Source organism: Mesocricetus auratus, unplaced genomic scaffold, assembly GCF_017639785.1.
Source record: "Mesocricetus auratus isolate SY011 unplaced genomic scaffold, BCM_Maur_2.0 Super-Scaffold_100021, whole genome shotgun sequence".
NCBI classification, from domain to species: domain Eukaryota; kingdom Metazoa; phylum Chordata; class Mammalia; order Rodentia; family Cricetidae; genus Mesocricetus; species Mesocricetus auratus.
The window spans coordinates 10,782,199-10,797,002 of NW_024429202.1; the positions used below are offsets into that span (position 1 = coordinate 10,782,199).

The following is a 14,804-nucleotide window of genomic DNA, read 5'->3' on the forward strand; positions in this document are numbered from 1 at the left end:
TATCTTCCTCTTGAAGTCTAGACTCTGGTGTGAAAGCTGCTTGGAATGAAACATAAGCAAAATAGATAAGAAGGTAAAAGAAAAAAGTAGCCTCTGCTCCTAACCTCTGCTTATCCCCACACAGGGATGCCTGCTGAAGGGCTGGACATCAAGTCATTTATGTATCTGTTCTGTTCTGCTCTTTCTGTGTGTGTGTGTGTGTGTGTGTGTGTGTGTGTGTGTGTGTGTGTGTGTGTTTATTTATTGAGTCAGGGTGTGTTGATCATCTTTTTTGTCAACTTGACACAAGTTATCTGAGAGGACAGAACCTCAACTGAGAAAATACCTCCATAAGATTGGCCTGTAGGCAAGCTAGTAGCAAATTTTCTTAATTTAAAAATTGGTGTGGGAGGACTCAGCCCACTGTGGGTGGTGCCAATCCCTTGGCAGGTGGTTCCGGTTGTACAAGAAAGCAAACCAAGTAGTCCAGGAGAAGCAAAGTCAGTAAGAGTTATTCTCCATGGCTTGGGCTTCAGTTCCTGACTCCACGTTCCCACCCTGAGTTCCTGACTCAACCTCTCTCAGTGACGGACTGGGAGGTGAACTTGATCCTTCCCTTGCCCAGCCTGCTCTGAATCACTGCAACAGAAACCAAATCAAGACACAGGGACTCGGTATGTAGCCCTGATGTCCTGAACTTGCTATAGGCTGGCCTTGAACTCAAAGATTCATATGACTCTGCCACACAAGCACTGGGATTAAAGGCACATCCCACCGTGATCAGTCTCAAATGCCACATGTCTTCAGTTCTGTCTATCTCCTTTGAATCAGGGTCTGACCCCAGGGGTCCTCCTGTCCCTACTTCCCTGGTGCTGAGATTACTAACAAGCCCAAATTTTTTAATATTTGAAGGTTCTGAGGACAAAAGTCAGGCCCTGGTGTTTGCAAGGCGAGCACTTTACCAACTGAGCTATCTGTTCAGCTCCCATTTGTTATGTCTTGACACAGTAAGAGTTGTCACCCGCCAAAATCATAGCCATCATCTAAAGGAGGATGGGAGACAGTTTATTCTGGAGCCATTTCTAGTCACCATGACGGGGGAACACAGATTTTGGCTACTCCAAATTCCATGTTCCAAGGTGGAAGTAGTTTCATGGTTCTATGGAACAAAGAAGTCATAAATCAAGGGAAGTTCAAATCCATTGGTGGGCACATTTAAGAAGCAGTCACAACCATCTGGGGAAGCTTTGTTATCGACCCGAGATAGTGTCTGATGGCATTTTTAGCTGTGGGGTTGGTGGAAGCTACTGGCCTGCTAAGTTAATAGATTCTAAAGGGTTCCCATCTGTTAGCCACAAACTGTTAGTTCTGACATGGAAGTGGGCCAGGATAGGCACCCAGGATGAGGTAACCAGCCTTTGGACCGGCCACCGCCCAGCTTCTCCACAGCACTGATATTCTCACAGTGCCTGTCTCTGCAGACACAGCTTCTTTCCGGAGTGCTTGTTCACAGAGTTGGTCTTCCTGTCCTTGCTTTCCCTAACTGTGTTCTTTCCAACTGGCATTCTCTCACAGAAGCACAACCAATACCTTCTCTTTCTGCCTTGTGACCAGATCAGAAGTATAAAGCCGGGAAGATCCTAAAGAAGACTCCGATTCAAGGCCAGGGTGAGGAAACATGCCTCGAATTCTAGGACTTGGGAAGCAGAGGACAAGGGGCCGTGATTTCAAGGTTATCTTCCCTTAAATAGCCAGGCTGGGCAGGGCCATTTGAAACCCTGTCTTAAAACAAAAACAAAGACATTACAAATGTGAAGGCACTCTCCAAGCCTTCTGAATTCCAGCCCCAAGGAGCTGTTGGCAGTCCTGGACCGTCTGAGAGCAGCCTTCAGAACCGTGAGACCTCCTTTCATACCTATTTCATAGACATTTGTGATGTTTTCAGATTTGAGAGCCTGCTTCTCTCTGTCCTTAGTGGAATTTCTAAATAGGTTATACATGCTAAGTATAGTTAGGGAAGCCTCTGACTCATGACTCTCTTGCTTTAGTACCCTAAGGGACAGATTACAGGCGTGAGCCTCCATACCTGGTTTTCTTTCTTTCCTTTTCTTTCTTCCATTTTTTCCTTTCCTTTCTTTCTTCTTTCTTTCTTCCTTTCTTTTCATTTCTTTCTTCTTTTTTACTTTCTCAAATGTTTTCAGAGACACATTTTTTTTAAGTTGAGTTGTTTTTGGAAGTATTTAACACATGAATCTGTATTTACATCATTCGTACTTCCCCTTTGTCTTCCAACTAATCCTGTGTCATCCCCCCCAACACACCCTCAACCTTTATTTTTGATTGCATGCAAAAAAAAATCTCAAATATCTTGTGTCTAACTCATAGCTGGTGAGTCCAGAACTAAGGGTGCAGTACAATGTTGGGAGAGACCTTTTATTTACAGAGCAACTCAAAGAAAGACAGTGTAAGATCAAATCTTTTGTCCCTTTGCCATTGTGTGCTGTATGACCCTCAACTGCTTTCTCATACCTAAGTATCAGTCATGTTAGAAAAATGAAGTTAATAATAACACAGTGGAGTATAGCCTGCTATTGTATCTTTGCAAAGAATTTCATAACATAAATATGGCAAGCAGCTAGTATACACCAGAACCCTGGGAAAGCACACTACAGACATCTTCCTTATTTCATTAGTAATTTTATTGCTTTTGTTGTCCTAAGAGTCCTCCTCCAAAACCCCAACCCTGGACAGAAGAAGCTGGACTCCAGCAATGTGACAGAGGCAAATATTTACATCCCGTCCTGCCAAGTTCTCCCCAGTGAACGGCCTGTCTTAGGACTGAGCATTATGAGAAAGCCCTCCAAAATGAAGGCATACCCAGGAACACTCTGTAACCGATCCTCAGAAACTTGGGATGCAACTGGCTGCCAGCTTCAACAGACTCTCTGAGCCCAAGGGGTCCCAGAAGTGATATACCTTCCAAGAAGCCCCCAACCAACAAAGGCTGGGAGATTCCGCCATGAGACCTACCACGTGACCACTGGCAGCACATAATCTGAGGTAATGGCAACAGACTGGGACTAAAGCTCTTGCTTCACACTACCCAAATCCCCAGACTCCACAACTTTGACCCAACATCCTAAAACCACAATCTCGGAACAATGAGTTGGTTGCATTTATCTTCAGTTCCCAGAGGAAGCCTGCCAAGCAACTCTTTGCAAGTCGTGGAAGAGGTACCAGAGGATCAGCTTCCAAGGTCACCAGGTCTGTTGAAACATGACCTGTGGGATGATATGTTCAAGGTAGATCACCTGAAATGAAGAGGTTTGACTGTTAGAGGCTAGCCCTCAGCTTGGTCCAATGCTCCTTGATTATCTAAGGTAAGCCCTTAGATGGAGCGATGAGGCAAACACTGAACTCTGGCTACTCTCTCACCTCCCCAAGTTTAGTCTAGAAAATGCTTTCACAATACAGATGGTAGGGACTGATCAAGAGTCCACGTGGATAAACTGAGCTGAAGACATCTCACTTTGTTTCTCAGTCTTCAAACTTTCGGCCATGAGCCTTGAAAACGTGGGGCGCTGGGAACAGCAAAACAAGGCATTCTGCCTGATGCTTAGCTCCCATCTCCTACAGCTTCATGTGAGATGCACAGTTGTTCTCAAGGCACAGCTCTCAGACTGAGGAAAACTCTAGGGGTCAGCTGGGTTATCCTCTTGTCTCTTAAGAACTATACCTAATTCATGAGATCCATTCAAAGCTTTGCAAAATTTACATTCCTTTTATTATTATTTTGGTTAACATACTAAGTTAATGGTTTACAGTGTGGTATTTCCACCCATCTGCCATTATACTTGGTTTTAATTACTTCAAATTTATCATTCTTTGAACATCTTTCTGACCCTTCTCCAGGAGGGAACTTCAATGATTAAAGGGTAGAATATTCTAGTGCAGACTCAGCAAGCAGATAGGAACGGCTCCAGATTTTGTCCAGTCCCTCTGCCATGTGTAGAATCTCTGCTTTGCTTCTGATGAGACACACATATTACTGCCCCATGTGATACAAAGCACCAGTTTCTCGTCAACGTCCTTCAGTTGGGACAAGCCACTATGTGATGGACAAAACCTGGTTGCATTTCAGAACTTAGAACCTCATGGGTGTAGGGAAAAAAGATAAGATGGGTTAAAATTCACTCCATGCTTCAGGCCTTGATACCTACCTGTGGACTCTGACAGGATAGTCAGGTCAAGGAGGAGAAGACTATTATGGATGCCAGGATGATAAGAAAATAGGCTCTTGGGTTCCTTGGACATGGAGTCATTGTAGAGCTTTAATTTTGCATCTGGGAAAGATGAACCTCATTTAGTAAATACCTGTAAAGACATGAGGTGGAAGGGATTGCTAGGAAAGCTACTACTTGTCACAGAAGGCAGCTAGAATAATAGAAAGGTTATCCAGCAAAATAGCATGAAAAGTGACTGTGTGTTTATATGTATGCTGGTCAGTTTTTTGGCAACTTGACATAAACTAGAGTCACCTAACCAGAGGGTACCTGAACTGAGGGCTGTATCATTGGATCTACCTGTGAGCATATCTGTGGGACTTCGTGATTTGTGTTTATATGAGAGGGTCCATCCTACTGTGGGTGATGCCACCCACGGGCAGGTGTCCTGGGTTGTATAAGAAAAGCAGTTGAGTAAGCCAGAGGAAGCAACTCAGTAAGGCATGTTCCTTCCAGGTCTCTGCTTCAGTTCCTGCCTTGGTGCAGCGTCCTGCGTCCATAGGCACTGATATGGATGAGCACACCTGCACGTGCACACACACACACACACACACACACACACACACATACACACATGCAAACACAAATAGATTAATATTGCGTTGAAACTGAAGACAAGCACAAGCTGCTCTGACGATATTTTATTTTCTTCCTTCTCCGCCAGTCTCTTCTCCAAAGTCACTGTCCTAGCTACCCTTCTGTTACTGTGACAGAACACCATGACCAGAGTCACTTATGGAAGAGCTTCTTCTGGGTTGTGGTTCCAGATGGCACAAGAAGCAGTCAGGATGGGAGGAGCTGGAAGATGAAAGATCACATCTTTGGATGTAAGCAAGGAACACACTGAAGTGGAGTGAGGCCTTAAACTCTCAAAGTCCATGCCAGTGACCTGATTCCTTCAGTAAGGGCTCACCTTCTGGTGAGCATGAGAGAGAGAGACAGAGAGAGAGACAGAGAGAGAGAGAGAGAGAGAGAGAGGGGGGGAGGGAGGGAGGGAGGGAGGGAGGGAGGGAGGGAGAGAGGGAGAGAGGGAGAGACAGAGAGACAGAGAGAGAGAGACAGACAGAGAGAGAGACAGACAGAGAGAGAGGGAGAGAGGGGGGGGAGAGGGAGAGAGGGAGAGAGAGAGAGGAGAGAGAGAGAGAGAGAGAGGATATTGTGCTCTCCTTATTCTTCTTTTCCAGATCTTACACTGCCGTGTTCACTCCTGCTTCTTTGTTCCTTTCCTCTTCTGGTGTTAGACCTCTTCTTCCTGTATCTTTTACTTAGCTGGGACACAGGATAAACTACCACGATGAGGGTGGCCTCAAACTCAGAGATCCTGCCTCTGCCTCCTGAGTGCTGGGATTAAAGGCGTGTACCACCTCCACTCGGCCATCAGGGACATTTTAAACATTTTCACACCAAATATTTGCACACCCAGTCTCATAAAACAGCAATGTTTCATTCAACAAGATAGTCTTCTTAGCAGCGCATAGTCACTTTCTCCAGAATGGACCACATTTTATGACACAAAGCAAGTCCTTAAAAATAAAATCAAATCAAAATAGTTTCTTACAATGTATTTGATCACAGTGGAATGAAACTAGAAATCAACAGTAATGAAAATGTATGAACTCATGGAGATTGAATAACATACTGTTGAATGATGAATGGGTCATTGAAAAAAGAGGAAGTATAAGAACTCCTAGAGCAGAATAAAAATGAAAACCCAAATGTACCAAAACCTGTGAGATACAATGATCTTAGTTCTAAAAGTGACTTTTAGAGCTATAAATATTTTGAAAATAATCAGAGAGATCTAAAACAATCTAATGATTTACCCTAAAGCTTTAGAAAAACAAGAACAAGCCAAACTCCAAATCAGTAAAACTGAGGGCAATGATAAAAATCAAGGCATGATCTAACAAAATGAAAATAACAATACAAGAATCAGTGAAACAAAGAGTTGGTTTTTTGAAAAGGCAAGCAAGGCTGACAAATCCTCAGCAAACTAAGCAACAGAAACAGAACAAATCCAAATTCATAAAATTAGAGATGAAAAGGGAGGCATCATAATAGATGCCAATTAAATTGAGAGCACCATTAGGTTGTAATTTGAGAATCTATATTCTAGTAAATTGGAAAATCTAAAGTAAATTGATAAACTTTTAGATAAGTATATCTACCAAAATTAGACCAAGAAGACATAAACAACTTAAGCAGACGTATGATGGAAAAGGAGCTTGCACTAGTAATAAATAGTCTCTCAAATTAAAAAAAAAAGCCAAAGTCTATATGGATTCACTGATGAGTTCTAGAAGACCTTTAAAGAAGGTGAACTAAGACCAATACCCTCCAACCACTTCATATAGTAGAAAGGGAGAGAACATTCTTAAAACTACTTTATGAAGCCAGCATTACTCTGATACCAAAACTGTGTTAGGATACAAGTAGAGGGAGAGATAGATGATACACAGATGGTTTAATTCATTATCATGGCAGAACATGGCAGTGTGCAGGCCAACATGGTGCTGAAGTAGCTGAGAGTTCTATATCTTGACCCACAGGCAGCAAAAGGAGTCTGTGTACCACCATGGGCTTAGCTTGAGGATATGAGACCTCAAAGCCCACACCCACAGTGACATACTTCCTACAACAGGACCACGCCTACTCCAACAAGGCCACACCTCCTAATAGTGTCTCTCTCAATGGGCCAATCATTCAAATACGTGAGTCTATGTGGGTCATTCCTGTTCAAACCACCACAGTCACCATGACAAAGTTGGCTTAGTTCCAGAGATAGTTCAACATAGTCAAATCAGTAAATGCAATATATGACAGAAAAAGATTCAAAGAAAGAAAATAGAGGACCTAGAAGTAAACCCATGCATCTATGCTCACCCAAGTTTAGACAAAGTTATTTAAAAAAAAGTCAGATACTTTACAAACAATGCCAGGAAAACTGAATATTCACATATAGAAGGATAAAATTAGGTTTCCTAATTTCTTACCCTGAATAAAAATCAATTCAAACTGAATGTAAGACTCTGATGTATATTTGAAACTGAAATTGGTAGAGGAAAAAAAAATGGGAAGGGGGACACTTCATGGTGTAGGTATACATAGGCAAGAACTTTCTGAAAACCATAAATCATTCCAATCATTCTGATAGTAAAGCCAAAAATAGACTAATGCGGTTGCAGAAAATCAAAACATTATTCACAGCAGAGACAGCCAAGTGAAGGGGCAGCCTACATAATAGAAGGAAATCTTTGCTAGCTAAACATCTGACAGGTTAATAGTTAGAATATATAATGAGCTCTAAAAAAAACCCACAAATAAATAGACTAACATACAACATCTTTAGTTCCCGTATCCCATTCAGCAGGCTATTTAACTGAAAAACAACTAACAACAAACCAATTATCAAAAAGTTCTAAGACAGGAAAAGGGAGCCTGCCACAAGCTTCTTCTGGGCCTGTAAATTAATTCAGCCAATATGTAAATCAGCACTGAGTTTCCTAAAAAAAAATTACAAGTCTCCTGTGATCTGGCTGTGTATACCTGAGGGAGTCTAAACTTGCACAGTGTAGACATGAGAGATGTCCCCTGTACGTCACTATTCACAACAGTGGAGTCAGCTTAGATGTACATGAACAGAGAAATACATTGAAAATCCTATCTTTTTCTGGGCAATGGATGATTTTCTGGAATTGGAGATTATCATATTAATCAGCATAATTTTAAATCCCCAACATGAACTCTAACACCCCTATTCTATCTGAATCCAGTTCTCATACTTGCTCTATTTCTTCAAACTGTGATCTCCCCGGCCCTTTTAGCATGCCATGTATGTTTTTAATAGTCAAACATGGGGTCCCAGGCAAAGGGAATTCCCAACAAATAGGCCTTTATTGAGGCGAAGTGTAAGGAGTGTGGCAGGCTGTGGTCCTGTGATGAGGTTTTTGCTTCTGCTGTGTCTTTTTGTTTTTGTTTTCTAGATTTATTTATAAGTATACAGATTAGTATGCAGTATTCTATTAACATGTATGCCTACATGCCAGAAGAGGGCACCAGATCTCATTATAAATGGTTGTGAGCCACCATGTGGTTGCTGGGAATTGAACTCAGTACCTCTGGAAGAGCAGCCTAAGCGCTTAACCTCTGAGCCATCTCTCCTGCCCTTGATGATGTTTTGAACGAGCCTGTGCCTCTGGAGGGTGAACTTTGAAAGTAAAGTACTTCTCAATGTGCTAGGGTGATGGTCCCACAGTTAAGAGCACTGGCTGCTCTTACAGAAGACCAGGGTTCAATTTCTTGCATCTATGAGACATCTCATGACTGTGACTCCATTTCCTTATGAAGCTGTTTGTCTCCTGTCATCAACTTAAGAAGATGTCAACATAACCTCCAGCAATTCATCAACTCAAGTTTACATTTCTCCTTCCCTGAGCCACCGACAGCTTCTTAAGACAGTCTGGCTACCCAGCTATGTATTTCTGTGCCGTGAAGTTTTCCACCCCCATAAATTGGGGTGGTCTACTATCTATTCATCTTCCCCCCTCCTTTGTGCATATGTACATGTGTATGATGTGTGGGTGGACACGAATGCATGTGTGGGAACACACGTGTTCGTGGATGTGTGTGGAGATGAAGGTTTGATGTCTTCGTTTGAGCTCCACTTTTTTTAATTGAGTTAGGATCTCTCACTTGAACCTGGAGTTCACCAATTCCAGCTAGACCAGCTAACTAACTTCTTGCCCTGGACGCATTCTCTCTCTGTCTCCCACATGCTGGGGTGGTGGGCAGTCTCCCCACCTGCCCCGTCCTGTAAGTTTTGGGGACCCAATCTGCTCCTCAAGCTTGCATGCAAACAGTTTGGTCACTGAGTGGCTTCCCCCACCCTCTTTCGCTGTTCTGTTTTCTGACTCAAGGGTCACTTTGCCCTGTGGCCTAACTTCTTTTGTATGTTCGAGAAGAATTATAGACGTTTCCGGTATGTTTGTTTTTCCAGCCTTTTCTTGATTTCCAGCTGGCCATGGACTTTCATCTCTTTGCTTGCTTGATCCCAAGCCTCTCCTCACTTGGAGTGTTACCCTGCATTCACATCCCGGAGCCACAAACATAACCCTCTTTGCACTTTTAGGTCCCACTGAAAGATGTGGGATGTGAGTCGGTGTTTATGGCATTCTTGTAGCCTCTTTACACCACCGGGCCTCCTGGTGTTTCACATTTACTCTTTAATTACAGCCTGAAGCTACAGCTCTCCAGCTCACTTCACTTGTTGACAAATTCAAATGAATTCACTTCCTAAGACTTACTGTGAATGTGGTCTGTTGAAATACCCTCCCTCCTGTGAAACTGTTTCAACTCAAGGCAAGCTGTCTTCACTCCACCCTCTAAATCTTTACAGACTGGGTAATACTAGGCGACTTCACTAAGTGGCAGTAGGTTCAAGCAAATTTTGAAGGCTTTTGGGCATGGGTGGATTTACATACATTAACAACTGTCTTGGGACTGTTGAAGTTAATTGATTAACAACAGAAAGCTTGTAGCAGCTCAGGAAGTGGTGACTGTTAATAAATCCTGTCTGACATCTTGCAAATTACTTATCATTACTGTCTCCATCTTACAGACGAGAAATAGCAGGCAATTCCCCTGACACCCAACTGGTCCAACAAAGCTTGGAACCCAGACACTAGGGTCTGAGTCAGTAGTCTTAATAACTTTACTGATGACTGACTGATCTGCTAGAAATCTATGAACATTTCAGGTAAGATAACCTTTAGGATTATTTTATTTCAGACTTCTTTTTTTCAATAAAAATAATTTTTATCACTGAAAGAACAATTTTCCTCCACTTAAATCTTTTTTTTCAGAAATAATTATAAGAGATGTATGGTCATTTAATGCTATTCTTATCAACCATGCAAAAAGAGAACAATGAGTTTACAGTATCATAAGAGGTGATGTTCATTTCTCCAGTCCTAAGAGTTTTCATTTTTGTGAGATAAGGTATTTGGTACTGGAGAAATGGCTCGGTTATCAGGAGCATATACTATTTCTGTAGAAGATCTATGTTTGGTTCCCAGGACCCACGCTGGGTGGTTCACACTGCTTGCATCTCTAGCACCAGGGAATCCAAAGTCCTTTTCTGGCCTCCATGGGCACCAGCATTCTAAAGTGCATACCCCAGGCACACCTGCTGTGTGCTTTGAATAAAAATGTCCCCCACAGGCTCATATATTTGAATGCTTGGTTATTAGGGAGTGTGGAGATCACAATAATTCCTAAACATTAGCCACCTCCTTGCATCTTCTGTTGCATGACCCTTGTCCCAGATTCTCTACAGTTACAAGATGAACGGCTGGTTAAAAATTAAGACGAGACCCCTGTTGTGTCAAGAACTATGTTAAGATAACCACAGACTTGTGTAAGCAAGCCCCCTGTTTAAGCTAATACAAACACCTTTGTTGGCTTTACGGACGCTGTAACGATACGCGACACACAATTAAGGAAAGTGAAGCTAAGTATTTAATTTAGAAAATTACTCACAAGATACCAAACCCCGAGAAGCCCAGCAGATCTCAGCTAGCGACTGGACCGGAAGCCGAACTCCAGGAAAAGAGAGCGAGACTTCCTGTGCGCTGTCTTTTATGCCTTCCCCCGTAACGCCCCTAGCCATGCCCAAAAGTGGGCCTGGCTAGTGACGTAGTTCCGCCTACGTACGTATACGTCTTTACGTCCAGCCGTATACGTCTTTAGTCCTGCCTAAAGTGGGTGTGGTTAGCGGTGTGGTAAACCGCCCTTTTATTACCTCATCTGTATGCGCCTCTAGTAAGTCACATGTTTAGTGGCGGCATAGACTTAGTAAGTCACATGTTTAATGGCGGCATCAGACTTCCTCCTACAATTCCCCTTTTAGTCTAAAAAAGGACAACTAACTTGTGTCCATGAACAAAATGTATCAAACATCTATTCTATCTAAACCTAAACTTATCTTAAAGAAACACCCAAATATGAACACCTCCTTCCAATCCCAACTCTAAAATAATTGAAAACTAACACTAACAGGTGTGATCTTATAATATCAATAGTAGGGAGAGGGGGCGTGGAATTCTCAAAACTACTTCCTGCTGAGATGGGACGATGATAATCTCATGGGGACCTGTGAAAAGAAAATGTTAGTATAACAAAATCTGAGTAGATCAGACAGTCTCAGTATGGCAGGAGCTGCTTGATTGAAGTTCCTGACTGAGGTTCTAGTGTTGATTGAAGCTCTTATCTTGAAGCTCTGGTCAGATTGTAAAAGATGTGCTATTTCTGTTCCTTGGTCTGGAGTTGTGTCGAGTGATGTAGTTTCAAGCCAGTTTCAGGATAGTGCTTGTCAGGTGGAGTCAATGATGTGGGGCAATTCAGATGCCTCCAGTCGAATCAGGTGAAGTCAAGGAAGTGGATCCTCATTCTCTTTCGGAAGCAGTTGAAGATTGCTGTCAGGAAATCCCTTGTTCTCTGGAAAACTCGAACATTACTGTTAACAAAGAAATATTTTAACTTTCACATGTAAGCATACAGAAGAGGTGACAATAGGGAAGATGGAAAACCTGGAGGAAATTAGACTGTTCAGAAAAAGAAATCCACAGAAAACAGTCCCTCATTTTATTTCTTCTGTCTTATATCAATGGCTCTTTGATATAATACAGAAATTAGGAATTGTATTTAAATAATATGCTAGGGTTTAGAGTAGGAGAGCCAATCCAACTCCAAAGCCAGCTTCAGTTAAATGAATGGGAATTGAGGTATGTGAAGAAATAAAGATAAAGGTGTACTATGAAAAAGCAATATAGAGAGATTTAGACTTTGATACCACACAGTGTGTGTTTGATGGTCCTCAGGGTAGCTATTCATTCTTCTACAGGAATCCATATGTCCAGTATTCTTTGCTGAGTTTACCTGTGAAGACAAAAACAAAGCACTTCTCTTTCCTTTTAGGAGGTCACTTTACCCATTGTGGACTATGAATTTGTAGATGGGCTGTTATCTTCCTCCTCCTGAGATGTTTTCTGTTCTGATCGAATTTTAATTAATTTTGATGGAACCCAAACCTTTTCTTCCCCTGTGGAAACAAAAGCATAACCCCTTCCCCAACGTAACACATATCCTGGTTTCCAGACTGAGGTCATAACATCCTTAAAATACACCGGTTGGTTCAGTTCAGAAGTCTTCTCTGTAGTCCAGTGTCTTTCTGCTGCAGTTTGTCCTTTTTCATCAGCATTAAGAAAATTCAACGTTAGTAAAGCATTGTGTAACCTGTGTCTAGGTGTCTTTGTTTTCCCTGGCTGTTTATGAAGCATCTCCTTTAAGGTTCGGTTAGACCTTTCAATTATTGCTTGTCCTGTGGGATTGTAAGGTATACCAGTTACATGTTTTATATTATAATATTTGAAGAATTGTTCCAATTTACTGGAGACATATGCTGGACCATTGTCAGTTTTTATTGTTTTAGGTATACCCATAACAGCCATTACCTCTAAGAGGTGTGTAATAACAGAGTCAGCTTTTTCAGAGCTGAGGGCAGTAGCCCATTGGAAGCCTGAGAATGTGTCTATAGTATGGTGTACATATTTCAAACTGCCAAATTCTGGGAAGTGAAATACATCCATTTGCAAAAGTTCATTTCTGTGAACACCTTTAGGATTACAACCTGCTGGTAATGGAGTTTGATTGTACAATGAGCAACTGGGACAATTTCTTACTATTTCTTTGGCTTGTTGCCAGGTGATAGAAAAATCCTTCTTTAAACCTTTGCTGTTAACATGGTGTTTCTTATGAAATTCTGAAGCTTCCAACACATTACCTACTAATAAACGATCAATTTCATCATTGCCTTGTGCCAGAGGACCTGGCAGACCTGTATGGGATCTGATGTGTGTTATATATATAGGATGAGTCCTGTTTCTGATGATTTCCTGCAATTGTAAAAACAATGAGGTTAATTCTGTATTATCAGGAACAAATTCTGCAGTCTCAATGTGCAGGACAACTCTTTCTGCATACTGAGAATCCGTGACTATATTGAGAGGCTCTGTAAAGTCTTTAAGTACCATGAGAATGGCATATAACTCTGCCTTTTGTACGGAGTTGTAAGGGCTTTGAACTACTTTACTTATATTTCCTGATTTATACCCTGCCTTACCTGATTTGTTTGCATCCGTGTAGAAGGTAAGAACTCCAGAAATAGGTGTTTGCCTCACGATACGTGGAAGAATCCAAATTGTTTTCTTTATGAATTTGATTCTCTCTGTTTTGGGATAGTTATTACTAATACTTCCCAAAAAGTCACTGCAAGCTATTTGCCAATACTCATTATCCTTCCATAAGGAGGAAATTTCCTCATTCGTTAACGGTACAATAATTTCAGCTGGGTCTTTCCCAGTCAGTTGACGAAGCCTTAATTTACCTTTTAATATCAAATCAGATATCTTTTCTATATATGTTTTCAATTTTTTATTTTGTTTATGTGGCAGAAATACCCATTCTAGAATGATGTCGTCCCTCTGCATTAATATTCCTGAGGGGTATTCTCTAGATGGTAAAATAACCAGAATACAGTCCAGATTTGGATCCACACGGTCCACATGTGCTTCTAATATTCTCTTTTCTACCCATTCTAATTCTTTTTCAGCCTCAGCTGATAGTACTCGTGGGCTGTTTAGGTCTTTATCTCCTTTTAAAGCCATTTTCAGGTGTTTTAAATCATGCCCTTCTACACCAATAATCGTCTGTAATTGAGAGATTTCTCCTAATAGTTTTTGAAGATCATTAAGAGTCCGGTAACGATCTCTTCTGATCTGTACTTTCTGTGGTCTAATTTTCTGAGCATCTATTTTATAACCTAAATAGTTAATAGAATCTCCTCTTTGTATTTTTTCTGGGGCAATTTGTAATCCCCAGCGAGGCAAAATTTCCTTTACTGCCTCAAACATCTTTTCCAAAGTATCCTTATTTGAATCAGACAATAATATGTCATCCATATAATGATATATTAACGAATGTGGAAATTTTTTACTGAATTATTTCTAGAGGTTTATTCACAAAATATTGACACAAAGTTGGACTGTTTAACATACCTTGAGGTAGTACCTTCCACTGGAATCTCTGTACCGGACGGGAATTATTATAGGTAGGTACTGTGAAGGCAAACTTTTCTCTGTCGTTTTCTTGTAACGGTATGGTGAAGAAACAATCTTTTAAGTCTATAACTATAATTGGCCAATCCTTAGGAATTAGAGAAGGTAACGGCATCCCAGGTTGTAGAGACCCCATAGGCTGAATTACCTTGTTGATGGCTCTAAGATCAGTAACCATTCTCCACTTACCAGACTTCTTCTTGACAACAAAAACAGGCGAATTCCACGCACTAGTTGATTCCTCAATGTGTCCAGCATCTAGCTGTTCCTGAACTAACTTCTCCAAAGCCTCTAACTTCTCAGATGTCATAGGCCATTGACCCACCCAGACGGGTTCATCTGTCAGCCATTTTAATGGTAGAGCTTTTGG

The 14,804-nt window shown here is 41.5% G+C and overlaps 2 long non-coding RNA genes across 3 annotated transcripts; one reads left to right on the forward strand and one right to left on the reverse strand.

Annotated features, from left to right (window-relative positions):
- Nucleotides 1-1,263: 1,263 nt before the first annotated feature.
- LOC121133323 lies at nt 1,264-5,231 on the forward strand. 2 transcript variants are annotated; one of them, XR_005870155.1, is made up of 3 exons: nt 1,264-1,647; nt 2,700-3,359; nt 4,927-5,231. It is a non-coding gene; the product is annotated as an uncharacterized LOC121133323 (long non-coding RNA). The 2 variants fall into 2 exon arrangements; XR_005870154.1 differs by lacking the exon at nt 1,264-1,647 and adding an exon at nt 1,700-1,875.
- On the reverse strand, nt 2,661-10,838 carry LOC110341287. The gene is made up of 3 exons (XR_005870156.1): nt 10,800-10,838; nt 4,200-4,353; nt 2,661-3,290 (listed from the first exon to the last, which is right to left on the reverse strand). It is a non-coding gene; the product is annotated as an uncharacterized LOC110341287 (long non-coding RNA).
- Nucleotides 10,839-14,804: the final 3,966 nt, after the last annotated feature.